The sequence below is a fragment of the Notechis scutatus genome, chromosome 4 (genome assembly GCF_049901735.1).
Source record: "Notechis scutatus isolate UNSWTSFEM ecotype Mainland chromosome 4, rNotScu1.2, whole genome shotgun sequence".
In the NCBI taxonomy this organism is placed as follows: Eukaryota; Metazoa; Chordata; class Lepidosauria; order Squamata; family Elapidae; genus Notechis; species Notechis scutatus.
Genome location: NC_142012.1, coordinates 30,664,954 through 30,679,589, shown reverse-complemented (window position 1 = coordinate 30,679,589; position 14,636 = coordinate 30,664,954). Strand labels below are relative to the sequence as shown.

The following is a 14,636-nucleotide window of genomic DNA, read 5'->3' as shown; positions in this document are numbered from 1 at the left end:
TCATAACTTTCATTATTATCTATTTCTCTTGATCCATTCATTCTTCATTTATATATTTATTTGATCCTCATTCATTTATACCAGCCATTCATTTGTGCCCTACATCCATATTCATTTAGCACACTTATTATTGACCCTACCTCTTCCTGTTTTATTACATAAAGTTCACATTTAACCATCAACATGGTTTAAAATAAAACCCTCAGAAATAGGTTAATATATATTTAAGAAAATGTTCATCTCTGGCATCTTGAGATAACAATTCAAATGTAATGCTAGCTGATTAAGGTACTGCAACTAATTAGACACTAATTTGTTAGATGACTAAGATGTAAATATGATTCTACTTTAAAATGCTTCAAAATCCAAAACTGAAATATCGTACATGAGACAATGCCTATGAAACCTGGAGAGATATTGTTATTTTAAACAATATCTGTTGAATATGACATCATTGAAGAAAAATTCATTCTATTATGTCTTTCTGTGAAAGTTATTCACTTACTATAATTTTTCTATGTGTGCTATTAGTAAACTAAATGGTCTGATATCACCTAAATTCATGGAGTTATGTTGGTTGATTAAGCAAATTGAAGGAAGTTCAAAAATTCTTGAACTTTATATATGAAATATCAATTTGGATTAAATAAACCTGCAAAGCTATATTTCCAGAATTAGAACTCCAAAATTTATCTTTCCTGCACTTACACATTTTCATATACAAAAGATGTAACAAAATCAAGTATCTTAAGCTCATACATCAAAATGGCCGCACTGTCTCTAAGCAAGATTTAATCTCCTTTCATTTTATATAACTGTCAGAAAAGCAGAAATCAATCAATATACTACTTTTAAAGCTCATGACATCCTTTTTTTAAATTTTAGATTAAGACAAAGAGAAATAATTATGCAAAATGTATTAATATTGGGGAAGTTAATTATGGTTATAATCTGTTAGGAGAATAACGACAAATCCCAGTAGCACTTTGGCATGCACATACACACAAACATACCACAATGTCTTGACCTGATTATTTCTGTTTGGTTTATGCCATTTTAGAAAATCAGCTTTAAAACCTCTTTTTCAACTTGAACATTTCCAGCCCTATCAATGTTTCATTACTGCCACCCACCCCTAGTCTTTTGACATTCCTGCCTCAATCATCCTTACTTTTATTTACTTTAATTTTAGGGATAATGTTTTTAAACAAGTCACTTGACCAATTTGCTCTGATAAAACCAAAGGTGACTGGTGGGTGGGGCTGGTGAGTCGGGTCAAAAATACAAAACAGCAACTGTGGCAGCAGCAATTGTGCTATCAAAGACCTTTACCTTTGCACATGTGTGCAATGTCACTGTTTAATTGTGCTGGCATCTAGCACTTTTAAACCACTCCTCCCTGCAGATATTGTGGATACAGACTGTACAGTTCTGAACTTTTTCTTATTTATTTTAATATTAATCTTAAGATTCAATGACGTAATGGGAGGAGAGAGTTATGTTCTGAATTTATAAGAAAGAATTTTACAATTCTCTGTTTTTTATTGTACTATACAATGTTCCGATGGAGGAGATGACCAGGCTGGGCATGAGAGAGGGGTCAAGCGCATGATCAGCCTCGAGTCCCTTTGCAGCCACAAGATATTTAAGTCTAGCACACCTTGAATTCTGTTGATTCTTATCTAATGCCAATTTGCTTTGACCATTAGTAGTTCAGATTCTTACCTAGAACATTGGCATGGTTAACAGTAAAGAGACAGAAATCCTTCCACTATGTGTAAATCATCATCTTTTTTCCAACCTCAGATTATTTGGCCAATTGAGTCACAATCCATCTGCTGATCAGCACCAAAATGGTGATATATAAGATGATGGGAAATTAGCCCATTCTCTTCCTTCCAGTAATTGAGCACCTAGACAACAAGAAATGTTTTCATGTGTCAAATAATGTTATTAATACTCAAATATTCAGGAAAGTTTGAGTAGGTTCTATATTACAAATAGTAATATCAGTCTGAGAACTCATTTCATGAAGAGTAAAGGACAAATCACATGTTCAGTCTTATATAATAGTCGAATAGTCGAATATAATGTATAAGTTGCATTACTGATAGCTCAAGACCAGAAACAAAACAGCAAAATCCAATTAAGTTCAATTCTTTATTAGCTTACCCCTAGTGGACAGAATCTTGCCAAACTAAAGCTATAACTTTTAAATAACCAAATCTATCCTAAGGGATTCTAGGGTGAAGCTACTCTGAACCTCTTCCCCTTGCTCACCCATCTCAGGAGAGGCTGTCTCTTAATCTGGGTCTCTTTTCGGGAAAGTTCGATGTTGCTAAAAGTCTCTCCCACTGCTACTGCAGATGGACATTGATAATGTATAATTGGACATCACAATTATAAAAACAATACACTATACTATACTTCATTGTATGGTCAAGACTACCTTAGTACAATGGAAGCTACAATATCATACAGATAGAAAAGAGTAACTATTAGCACTGTACTTTGTTTGCATTAGGATATACTGTACATTATTGTCAAATAATACAAATTATATCCTGTTCTAGCTTCTTATTATTTAGTTATGTACCCAACCATATGAAATTATCATTCATATACTTAACACATCCTCAGTATGAGAAAAATAGAACTAGATGCATTCTGAGAAAAAATAATGCTGGAATTTCTTACCCAGTTTATTGCTATAAGCAAAAGCCAATCACACAGCAATTAGTCAGATCTTTCAAGCAATCTGCAAGACTTTGCTAAAGCTTTCATGATGAAGCAATAGTATATATCTTTGAAGTTCTAAATACATTAAACACTAATTTATTGACAACTTTAAAGCATTGTATTTGCCCAGAGAATATTTGATAATTCATGGAGCTTACATAAATATATATTTAAAAGATATAATTGAGGGTTTGCTGAGCCACATGTTGTAATTGGAACAAATTAATTTTCCATGTTTTCTCTGCCATTACTTGATGTTTAATCTTCATATTTTACCCTTCTTTCTCGCTTAAGTTTTTTTGCTTACCTTATTTTCTCTCATTCCAACTTTCATTTCTTATCTTTCTTTATTCCCCTTTATTTGTAATGTAGTTGAAAATATTAACTTCTGTTTACTTCTGTGTTCTCTCTAGTACTTTACCCTCCCAAGAGGTAGAATTTATCTTTCCCAATCTTTTTTTTAATGTCCCTATCCTTCCTCTCATTCTTCTCTCCATTTTTTCTGCACAGGTACATACCTATACTGCCTTTAATCAGATTTTCCCAGGGGGAGCTTACAACATATTAAAGTTATACTCTAAAACAAAAATACATTGTTCATAAAATAATACAAGTGCTATTCTGAGAAGAAGAATAGTATCATTGCAGTCATATGGCAAAAAAAAACCTGTAGCTCTCTGCATTAGAATATTTATTTATTATTTACTACTGAATCATATTTTACTTCTCCCAGAAAATTTAATTCCTTCCTGAGTTTGAAATTAATCTCTCAAAATGTGCTAGTAAAAATAAATCTGCAAAATGATACCTTTATATAAGAAACACCTCATAGTAGTATAAACTTCATGAAAGATCAATAAATGAAAAAATATGAAAATGAAGTATATTATTTTCATATCATTCATAATATATATTCCAGGCAAATCAAACTATTCAAGCACAGAACACAATAAACGGATCATGTTAAGGATTGAAATGCATAAAAAGCAGACATTACCAAAGCTTAGGGTTTTTTCATATCTATTTTAGCAGGGTTCATAAGAGAGCTAAATTACTAACCTACTAATCTTTTTTTCAAACTGACTTTCCTATTAATTTAAATGTGATTTAAATCATGTTATGCTAGGTTTGTCAGTAAAAACAGAACTCTTTTTATGTGCACAAAGAAATATTCTAACTATAAAGTTTTGGTCTTTGTAACTCTACAAGCAGGGAAAATGGTTTCTTTTTTTTCTTTTGACTCAATGCTCAAACTACTTTTGCTTTTTTTAATCTTAAGTGAGAAAAATACTAAGCAGTCATAGCATTGTATCAACTCAGAGAACGATTTACACATGTCTCTGAATTTGGGGCTGAGAATTTCTTATCAAGGTGATTTTCTTTTCTTTAAGACTATTGTGTGATCTTTAAATATTATATTGTGTGATCCTACATAGATATTATTTATAATAATTCTGTACTGGTTCCTATATGAAAGTGGTATACCTGTCAATATAAATTTCTGGAATTACAAATATTGCTGCAGTTCTGGATTTGGGCAGGGAAATAGGATGGCTTATTGTTGTAATGGACCATAGTGGATGGAGGGAGGCAATACCAACCATTGCTGACATACTTATCAAATAGAATGCAGCAAACATAAATACTACAACTCTGAAAAGTAATAAGAATACTATTATGCGAAAGCCCTGTCATTAAAACAAAAAAGCCCACACCATGGTCAGTAGTATGAGTGTTAATTTATCCAGCCTCCACTACTTTTCTTCTGCTTTCTAATTCTATCTCATAGCAACTATGCTCGATGTGGGTTCCTTACTCTGCCCAAAGATATGACTAATTCAAGCCAGCATTCAAAAATACACTAGATTATGATTTACATATCTCAATCACAGCAGTCATCCTATCACCAACAATTTAAAGGTTCCCAGAGTTTATGGGAGATATAAAATCAATACCACGAGTAGATAGAAAATCCAATTTACTTTTAACACATAAAAGTGAAAAATTGTCTTTTTTCTGACATGCTTTCAAAAAAGCTTTTTTAAAGTTAAAAATACTATAGGTAAGTTCCAAATAATTTCCAAATAATTAAGTGAGTCTAACACTATACTGTAGATCTCAAGGTTTCAATCTTTCTTTATCCACTCTGAGTTTCATACAAAACAAAGCTGTGTGCATTCTTTGAATACATACTTTAAATCAAATCACTTCCTGGCAAATATAAGAGAAAGAAATGGAAGCATTGCCAGATTTTATTTTCATGGGCTCTAAGATCATTGCAGATGGAAACTACAGCCATGAAATTAAAAGATACTTGAGAAGAAAGCTATGGCAAACCTAGACAGCATATTAAAAAGCAGCAACATCACCTTGTCAAACAAAGGTCTACATAGTGAAAGCTATAGTTTTCCCAGTAAAATTGTATGTGAGAGTTGAACCACAAACATCCAAGAATTGATGCCTTTGAATTGTGTTGTTGGAGAAGACACTTGCAGACCCTTGGACTGCAAGGAGATCCAATCAGTCAATCTTAAACAAAATCAACCCTGAGTCTTTGCTGTTCTTGAGAAAGACAAATACTGAATCTGAAGCTCAAATATTTTGGCCACAAAATGAGAAGAGAGGATTCATTGGAAAAGACCCTAACATTGGGATAGATTGAAGGCAAAAGGAGGACAACAGAAGATGAAATGGTTAGAGTGTCAATGAGTTTAGGCAGTGTTTAGGCATGAGTTTAGGCAGTGGAGGACAAGGGGACCTGGCATACTTGGACCATGGGGTCATGAGGAGTTGGACACAACAACTAAACAACAGCAAAGAACAAAGTTACAAAGCTACTATTCAAGAAGGTCCAGTCAACCCCTCTGATCAAATGATCTGGGATTGAAGAAAGATGGGAAGCTAAAATCCACAAAACTTCCCTATTTAGGCCTAAATAGGCTTGATTCAGTAAGCTTGATTCATACAATTTTAGATCTATATATTTAAGACCATGGAAATAGTATCCAGAATCTGGATGAAAAACATTACTACAAATGCCTGAATATCCTTCAAACTGACAACATCAAGCACACAAAAGTCAAAAAGAAGGTTAGAAATGAATACATCATGACTGAAGATCTTAAAAGTCCAAAATTAGCAGAGGAAATATCATCAAGGCAATTACCACCTGGGCAATTCCAGTCATTAGATACACAGCTAAAATACTGAACTGGACTCCAGCAAAACTAAAAGTCCTGAATAAGAAGACCAAAAAATAATATTAATGAATCATGCCCTTCATACACACAGCAATATTGACAGACTCTACTTACTAGGGAAAATGGTAGACATGGAATGTTGCAAATACACCAGATAGCTGAAGAAGGAAAAACAGCACTGGAAGAATATATGAAAGACAGTGAAGAAGATATACTGAAGCTAGTATGCCCTGAGGTCTTATTCAGTACTAGAGACACCAAACTGTCCTCAAAAAAAGACCAAATGAAGAATAGAAAAGACACATGGCAAGAGAAGGTATTTCATGGCCAGTATGCAAAAAATGCAGGCAAGCAAATAACAACAAGAGCTAGGAATGGTTAAGAGCAGGAAAATTGAAGAAAGCAGAGGGACTAATTCTGGCCACACAAGACCAAGTCTTAAGAACAAATGCATAGAAAGCAGAATTGAGAAAAAAGCAAGAGACAGCAAATGATGCCACTGCAAAGAATCTGAAGAAACAGTGGACCACCTAGTTACACAGAGGAAGGACACAGAGACTGACTATAACAAATGATGTGACAAAATAGTAACAATCACATATTGGAATATCCACACTGCAGCAAATATCTGCAAAAAGACTCCATGAGACGTTTAATAAAATTGTTAGTCAGAAAAACCCGGACAAAGAAATTGAAGTCTTGCAGAAGTAGATTACAGATTATAGATTAACAGAGTTGGAAGGTACCTTGTAGGTTATCTAGTCCAATCCCCCGCCTAAGCAGACCCTACACCATTTTTGACAGATGGCAGTTCAGTCTCTTCTTGAAAATTTCCAGTGATGAAGCTCCCACAACTTCTGAAGGCAAGCTGTTCCATTGGTTGATTGTTCTCAATGTCAGAAAATTTATTTCCAGGTTGAATCTCTCCTTGTTCATTTTCCATCCATTATTCCTTGTCTGACCTTCAGGTGTGTTGGAAAATAGCTTGACCCCCTCCACTCTGTGGCAGTCTTTCAAATATAGTAGTTCAGACAATAGAGAAAAACCAGAAGGAGGGAATAGCAAAGAACTAGAATCGCTACTGAACCATTCTTATTCCCAAACCAGGCACCTGACTATATGACCAACCATAATAATACATTTATTATGCTAGCTAACTCCCAGAGAGTCTGTCTTCCATTTGTCATGCCAGCATTCACATTTCTAATTTCATTCTACAATGACTTATATAAATTGCTGATAATAGGTAAGATCTCTAGAGATTGCCAACTCATATTTGAATGAGGACACAACATTCTAAATCGATGAGAATATATCGTTCTAAATCAAACTGATTCTTTTTCTAATAGACTGTTAAACCCTTGATGTTAAAAACAGATAATAGGAAATGACAAAGTAGGCTTATGTTTTTCCTTTGAGGTCAGAATTTTTTCCTGTTTTTCTCTCTTCCACAACTGCTTTTTCTAACTATATCTATTCCTTCTAAATGTACAAATTCTATTTCTCGTTTATATTAGATTATACCAGTTTACCTTTAGCTTCAACCTATATTTATTAACTCCAAATAGTACTTATTACATATGCCAAACACTTCTCAAATTCCTAACTACTTTGATTATATTTTGGCATTTTATTTGAAACTTATTTAGTACACTGACATCAGGATTTCAAAAGTGGCCATGCGTCATTGCCTCCACATAAGCAAGATATACAAATAATTACAAATAATTCATTCAGAATCAGACTACGCACTGTATTTGCACTGCCTTTCTGTAGTTGTAAGCATGCAAAACCTGAGATTATGTGATAAATAACTTAGGTTCAGTTATTTAGAGGCAACTACATGTTCACATGCAACCCTGTATATTTTAAAGGAGGGTAGCTCCAAGTGTCATAGTCAGGGGTGGGATACGACAGGGTTAACTACCGGTTCGGGATTTACAAGGTTTGGTGATTTATGATGTGCTTCCCTGCACGCTGCGAGCCGCGCCTGTACATCATCATCAGCACGCTGCGTGCAGAGAAGCAGCCTTTGAAACAGGCCTCTTTTTTCTGCTTTTTTAACTGCAGCTGTGCCTCGTTTGGCAGCTGAAGTTGAAAAATCAGGAAATAAAGATCAGGTAAGAGCCCAGGTGGGCAAAAACATCAGCAGACATAGAACTGGTTCTTCAGAGCTACCGGTTCTACAGAGGTGGACAGAACCAGTAGAAACCCACCCCTGGTCATAGTGGATAAAGATTAGCAGCTGAGGCTTCCATACATTTCCATCACTAATTATGCTGGTTGAGGCTGCTGAAAATTGTAATTCAGCCATAGCTGCAGGGCAATGTGTTTCCCAGTCTTCTTCAACCATACATACAAGAAAAAAAAGTACGGCAAGGAAAAACAAGGGCCCACAGAGCAGAGAAACCGTTCAATGCCTAGTATAGTGGTTTAAATATTCAGATGTACTTTTATCATCATTTAAAATATGTGCTTGTTTGGTTGGCATTTATATGAGTGTTGTTCTCCACCAGATATTTCTCTAGCCTGCAGCCTTTCCCACTGTTGCCAATTTTCAATAAGTAGTTATTTTTCACTTTGGATGTACCCAATTTGCTCTCCCTCATTTGCCTGCCCATTTGCAGTTCCTGAAACTTCTAACCAAAATCACCATAAAGCTCAAACTGTGTACTCATGATTTAGTGCTCAACCAAAGCAAAAAACAAAACAAAACCCTTTTTTTTTGGAACAGAAGTTTGAAAGATTGTGTTATAGAAATTAGTGCCGTGAGTGGTTGATAAATTTAATGTTCGGATTTCAAGTTTGCATTACGATGCCATAAAATATCCTCCTTCCCAGTTTCATAGCCTGTCAACCTCCCCTGTTTATCATATGCATGCTCAACTACCAATTGAAGCTAACATATGGATCTGGCAGAATATATTTTATATATATTTTACTACACTATTTATATATTGTATTTACTATATTGCTATACTATATTTATATACCATATTTACTATTTATATATTTTACTACACCAAAGCTTCTGTCACCATAAATATGTTGGCAATAAAATTCATAACATAGTGGCATTTTGTTTATTACTAAAGGCACAGATTTGAAAAATCACTCTAGAATAGCAGCAATTACAACTGACACAGACAGAAAACTAAAGGTGATGTCTGACTTGTATAAAAACATTGCAGTAATAAAGGAAGGAAATGAGAAAAGTACTAGAGAGTGAGTGCAGCAGAAAACTATTTGAAGGAATTGTTACCAGGCTAGGTTTAAAAAAAACAAAACACAAGAACTATTTTCCTTTCTTCTCTATAAAACTCTCCAATTATCTAGGTTAGGTCATACTGTTTTTTTTCCTGAAAAAAGCTTGCATAACGAAATCCTTTATCAGTGTTGTCATTAGGGCAGAACTTCTAAGTTTTACACAGCAGATTGAGAAAGAGCCCCTAGAAAAGGACATACACCTTTCTCCCAAAACAAACCACCAGAAAAAAAGCTTCGTATTTATTCTCTAGAGCAATAATTTGATTCTTTGGATTGTAGCTCTCCTATAAGATGCTCATTGGCCATGTTATTTGTAAACTATGGGTACTGTAGTCCATGAAAGATAAAAATTGAAATTTTCTTGTGATGAAATGTTACCATTTCATTCTCTGTTCATGATTTGATATCTGGCACAAATGAATGTACATATCCTTTAGACCAGGGCTGTAAAACTCTCGGCCCACGGGCCGGATGCATCCTACACTGGCCACGCTCATGCCCAGTTTAGCGAAAGGGGAAAAAGTCCTGATACGTCATGTGACGCCACCGTGACGACATGAGTTTGACACCCCTGCTTTAGACTAAATGAAATAAGGAGCATATTTGTGGTCATAAGTTAAGAAATACCTGTAATTTTTATGTAAATGAGGGATAATGCATTCCCTTCTTCTATATAGCCAAAAAAGGTCAGAAATTTCACTTCCACCTATAAATTAACTGGTGATTATAAATAACTAGTTGATAACCCGGCGTTGCCCTGGTATTTATTTATCCCAATACAGTATTAGACAGGAAAAGGAATGACTTACATCTATAGTGTCAAATCAAAGTAATAGTAGAATATAAGATTTTTTTTTTAAAGAACCAATCCCCCTTACCAGAGAGGGCCCCCTTGTGGAGTACTGTGAAGCCATTATCATGGCAACTCCATTGTGCTGTACAGTAGAAGGCACAATTTTAAGGCACAACAGGCTGTATCTTAACAGAACTTGAATCCAAAATGCACACTATCACTGTCAAAAGTACTGTGATTTGACACTATAGATATACTTCATTCCTTTCCATTTCAACGGTCCAGGTGTTCCAGAGTTATGCTGGAACACACACACACACACACACACACACACACACACACACACTGAGGGGTTTTAGGGGTGTCTTACCCCCACAGTATTTTATTCCAGAGAGTAAGTCATCTGTGTACCAAGTTTGGTTGAAATTGTTCAAGACGTTCCAGAGTTATGCTGGAACATACATACATACATAAAGAGAGAGAGACAGATAGACAAAAAGACACACACACATATCCATTTTTAGATAGATAGATAGATAGATAGATAGATAGATAGATAGATAGATAGATAGATAGATGGTAGACAGACAGACAGACAGACAGACAGAGTTAGTCAAAATAAGAAATCACAAGAAAGTTTGGAGTTGTAAATAATGGCTGGACTAAGAGGCCCTTTTCATGGTCACTTGCATTTTTGGTTACCTCTCAACTGCTCTACTACACAGTTTTCCTAACAGAGGCACCTTGCAGGTTTGTAGATTTCTTCCGCCAAATAGATCACAATGTTGAACATTCTGGTGCCTACGTTTAGAAAGATCAGTTTAGCATAAAAGGTGAATTCACCAAAGCTAAACTACAATTAGTTGCATATGGAAGGAAAAACTTTGTATAGAAGATACAAGTCATACCATAGGAGAGGAAAAGCAGATGGAACTCAACTTTATTGATCTAATTACACACTAAATTTAACAACTCTTTGAACTTATTGTGCAACATAAACCATAGTTTAGAGCTCTATAAATTATAATTCTATGTTTCAACATGCCACTAGCATTTTTAATTATGGGAAATCAAAATATACCTTAAGCTGCTATTCAAATAGATTAAATGACTTCTTAATTTATAAATTCCATATGTTTTTTATGGTATATTATAACAGTGGCTATCTTTTCATATCTCTTTTGAGGATTACCACGGGAGTGACATTACAACACTTAAAATAAGCCATTATACTTACATTTGTTCTACACACATAGTATATAGTTATTGATTTATGAACCAATGGATTATTTTATTAATGCTTTTCTATCAACTAATAATCATTATTAATAGTTTGATGTGTGCTGCAGCTTATGTCAAGCTTTTTAAATAATTAAAAAGTTATTTTCAGGGGATATATTTTCAACTAGTTATTAGTGAAAGTTAATGCTGAGCAGCTTCATGAATTTACTGAAAACCTAAAGTAAAACTCAGCTAAAGTTAATTCAGGGTAATGGCAACCTATTATGACATTTGCAGTTCTTAAAAATATTTTATAGTGAATGAACGAAATATAGTTTTAGAATGTTTTTCCGTTATCTCTATACAAATAATCTTATGTGAAGTGTCCAAGCAAAATAAAAATAGCATACACACAAGGAACAAACTGATCTAATAGATGAGATCAGTTCCAATTATTGCATCATTTGGCTAAAAACTAAGAAACATATACTACAACAGACAACAATACCTATTTTTTAAAATAACTACAGCCTATTAATCACAAGGCTACTGTTAAGTAAAGCCTTAAATGCAGACTTTAAAAAGCGCTTCCAAATGTATGTTTATTCATACTATAATGGTCTTAGGAGATCATAATTTCTTAGTAAAATCAGAATTAGCATTGCTATTCCCTTTGCATGTAAAACATCAGTTAATGTCACTTAACAAAACTCAGTGAACCATTTTGAAATTAAACAAAAAACAGAATGGAATCCCTATAATAGTTCCAGGTTTTATCTTTATTTATTTCATTTATTGAGTAAATTTATATACTGTCCATCTTGCTATTTTGGGGTGGTTCTGGGAAGTTTGCAATATAATAAAAATATAGATATAGAAAATTATTATAAATATAATTAAGAAAATTGTCTTTTATACAGACTGCTTACTTTCCAGCATTCTAAATAGTGAAGGCTCAGGCAAAAAGAGACAAAGTAGAAGAGCTAATAGCAATATATCTGGGACATGGTGGTTCAGGATTCTGAATAGGTATTATAGGAATTCTGCTAAAAACTTCAGGATTCAAGATCAGGACAATGGACAGCAGCCCAGCATCTAAGATAAAAACAATGTATGCTCCTTCTGTTAAGTCCACCCATTTAGACTCTATACAAGTTTTTACAGATTCAGTTGTCTTTTCTTTGAAGACAATAGGAATTGGGCATGAGGAATAGGGATTTTGATGGAAAATAGTTCTTATAATGTTTCAAATCACTGGTTGAATCTGGAAAACATTCATAAAAGGGTAGTTCAGAATATACTCAATTTGAGTTAACTATGGCTAGCCAACCCTGTGCAAGTGAATACTAACTCTGGTATACTCTGCTCTTACAGAATTATGGGGTCTAAGGAATTATTCCTGAATGGCCTGGAGGACTTACCAAGTGATACTCGGTAATTGATAATTTCGTTGAGGACCTATATTTATGGTAACATAGCAAATAAGATGGGCCAGTTACATTTTATAAAGCATCTATAAAGACAAGTGGAAAGCTTTTGGACAGTGCTTAATATTCTATTAAGAAGAACAAACTAAGTGATAAAGAGATAAAAAGAAGCAGGTGAATTCACAGAAAAAGCATAGACATGAACAGGTGAGTCACATAAATTACCTTTTTCTTACTTTTCATTAGAAAGATCAGATTTCCTTTCAGATGACAACATTTCTCTTCTGGCTGTGTGGAACAAAAACAGTTTCAGTTTTAATAGTCTTTCTTAATGCTCTGATTCTTAAAAATAATAAAATTGGGAATCATTGATTAAAAATAAGCATTCATTAGTAAAAGTTAGATTTTTACACAGGCCTTTTATGCAGCAGAATGAATATGACATCCAGTGTAGCAAGGTGATATTTCCACTACAATATTTATTATTACTACCATCCGAATATATCGAACACCCCCAAACAATTATATTTGCAAAATTAGAAGACTGTGCGTAGCATTAGACTGGCTTTAAATGAATTTATTTACTTTAAAAAAACAGCCAATTTTTTCTGCCTTTTGTTTCCCATAAATAGCACATAAATAATTATCCATTTTTGCTCTTGAGACATCCAATAAGGTTTGGGTGCCCTAAACAGAGCCATTTGATGGCTATCAGTGGATGCAATAAGGTTGAAGAAATATTAATGCTTTGCCATCCTTATTGAGGTTATCCCTAACTGGCAAGCAAAGAGCACCTCAGAATCAGCATGCAGAGAGTAGCTGCACAGAAGAATACAATCCAAGGCTTCTGCCACTTACCCATCCCAGGCAAATATTAGGGCCTCAACCAAACTGCCCACCAAAACCTCTGTGAAAATCCCAAGCTCTCTCTGGAATCCTATTTGATCCATCAATTGCATAGAGCAGGCTGATCAAACAGGCCCTGTCTCCTTGCAGAAAGGCATGACACCAGTGAGTTGAAAGAAAACCAGAAAGGAATCTGTCCATGGCAATGAACAAATATTAATATACTCCACTACCAAATCACATCTCAATATACTTAAAAATATGTGTGGCCTGCAGTATAAGTTGAATAAATCCACAGGTCCATGGTTACCATGAATTATTCGCTTAAGCCCAACTTCAGTCAGAATGCCTCACATCTGGGTTGGTGTGGAGTAAAACCTATAACAATTCATGGATGACAATAGCCACTCCTCTTCCCCATCATGGACTCTTGTTTGGTACAGAGCAGGAAACCTGGATTAATTTCTGAGGGGGTAACCTCTTCTCTAGGCCAAATCAGGTCTCAGTAAAATTTGCCACATCTGTGTCCTCCTCCAAGATAAAATCATGGATTTTATAGCTATATATTATTATATAAGAATCATATCTATTCACTGACCAAATAACATTTTCTTCTTGCCTGCAATCAGTAGAAAAATTAGCCATTGTTCATGTAAAGTAAGGCTCAAATAATTTGAATAATAAAATCCTCAAAAATCTGAGTGGAGACACTGGTTTTAAGATTAGGGGAGGTGCCTATTCTAACATTTCTTCCACATATTCGGTTGTGCAATTGCATGTTTGTCCATGGATAACACCAACTGGGTACCTCTAGCATCTAGCCTCATTAATCTGTTTCTGCCCTACATTATAAACCATGTCAGAAAATATGACTGCTCTGTTTCTAAATTAAACATAAAAATAATAAAATAATCCAGTTAACAACCAATAATAGCAGGATTAATCTGCCAGCATGAGCCTAATTCACCACAGCTATGGCAGAAGAACAATCACTTCAAAGATGTTTAGCAGCACTCAACCATTAGCAAAGAAGAAAATGGATGATACTCAGAAGTGTGTGAATAATAAGATTGTAAGCTGACAAGAGCTGCCAAACACCTTTGCAGACAACTGACAATTGCCTGTTATTTTTACTTCTATATT

At 34.5% G+C, this 14,636-nt stretch overlaps 1 protein-coding gene across 14 annotated transcripts in view; it reads right to left on the bottom strand.

Annotated features, from left to right (window-relative positions):
* INPP4B (inositol polyphosphate-4-phosphatase type II B) overlaps positions 1-14,636 on the bottom strand; it is a 197,363-nt gene that overhangs the window by 166,873 nt on the left and 15,854 nt on the right. For 6 of the 14 annotated variants that reach the window (XR_015749219.1, XM_087963100.1, XM_087963093.1 and 3 more), the window contains exon 2: positions 12,884-12,935. The exons of 1 other annotated variant lie outside the window; for it this stretch is intronic. The gene's annotated coding sequence lies outside the window, so the exon portion shown is untranslated. Of the gene's footprint in view, positions 1-1,725; positions 1,914-12,872; positions 12,936-14,636 lie in introns of all 14 variants that reach the window. 7 more of the 14 variants (XM_087963099.1, XM_087963094.1, XM_087963102.1 and 4 more) reach the window with 2 other exon arrangements.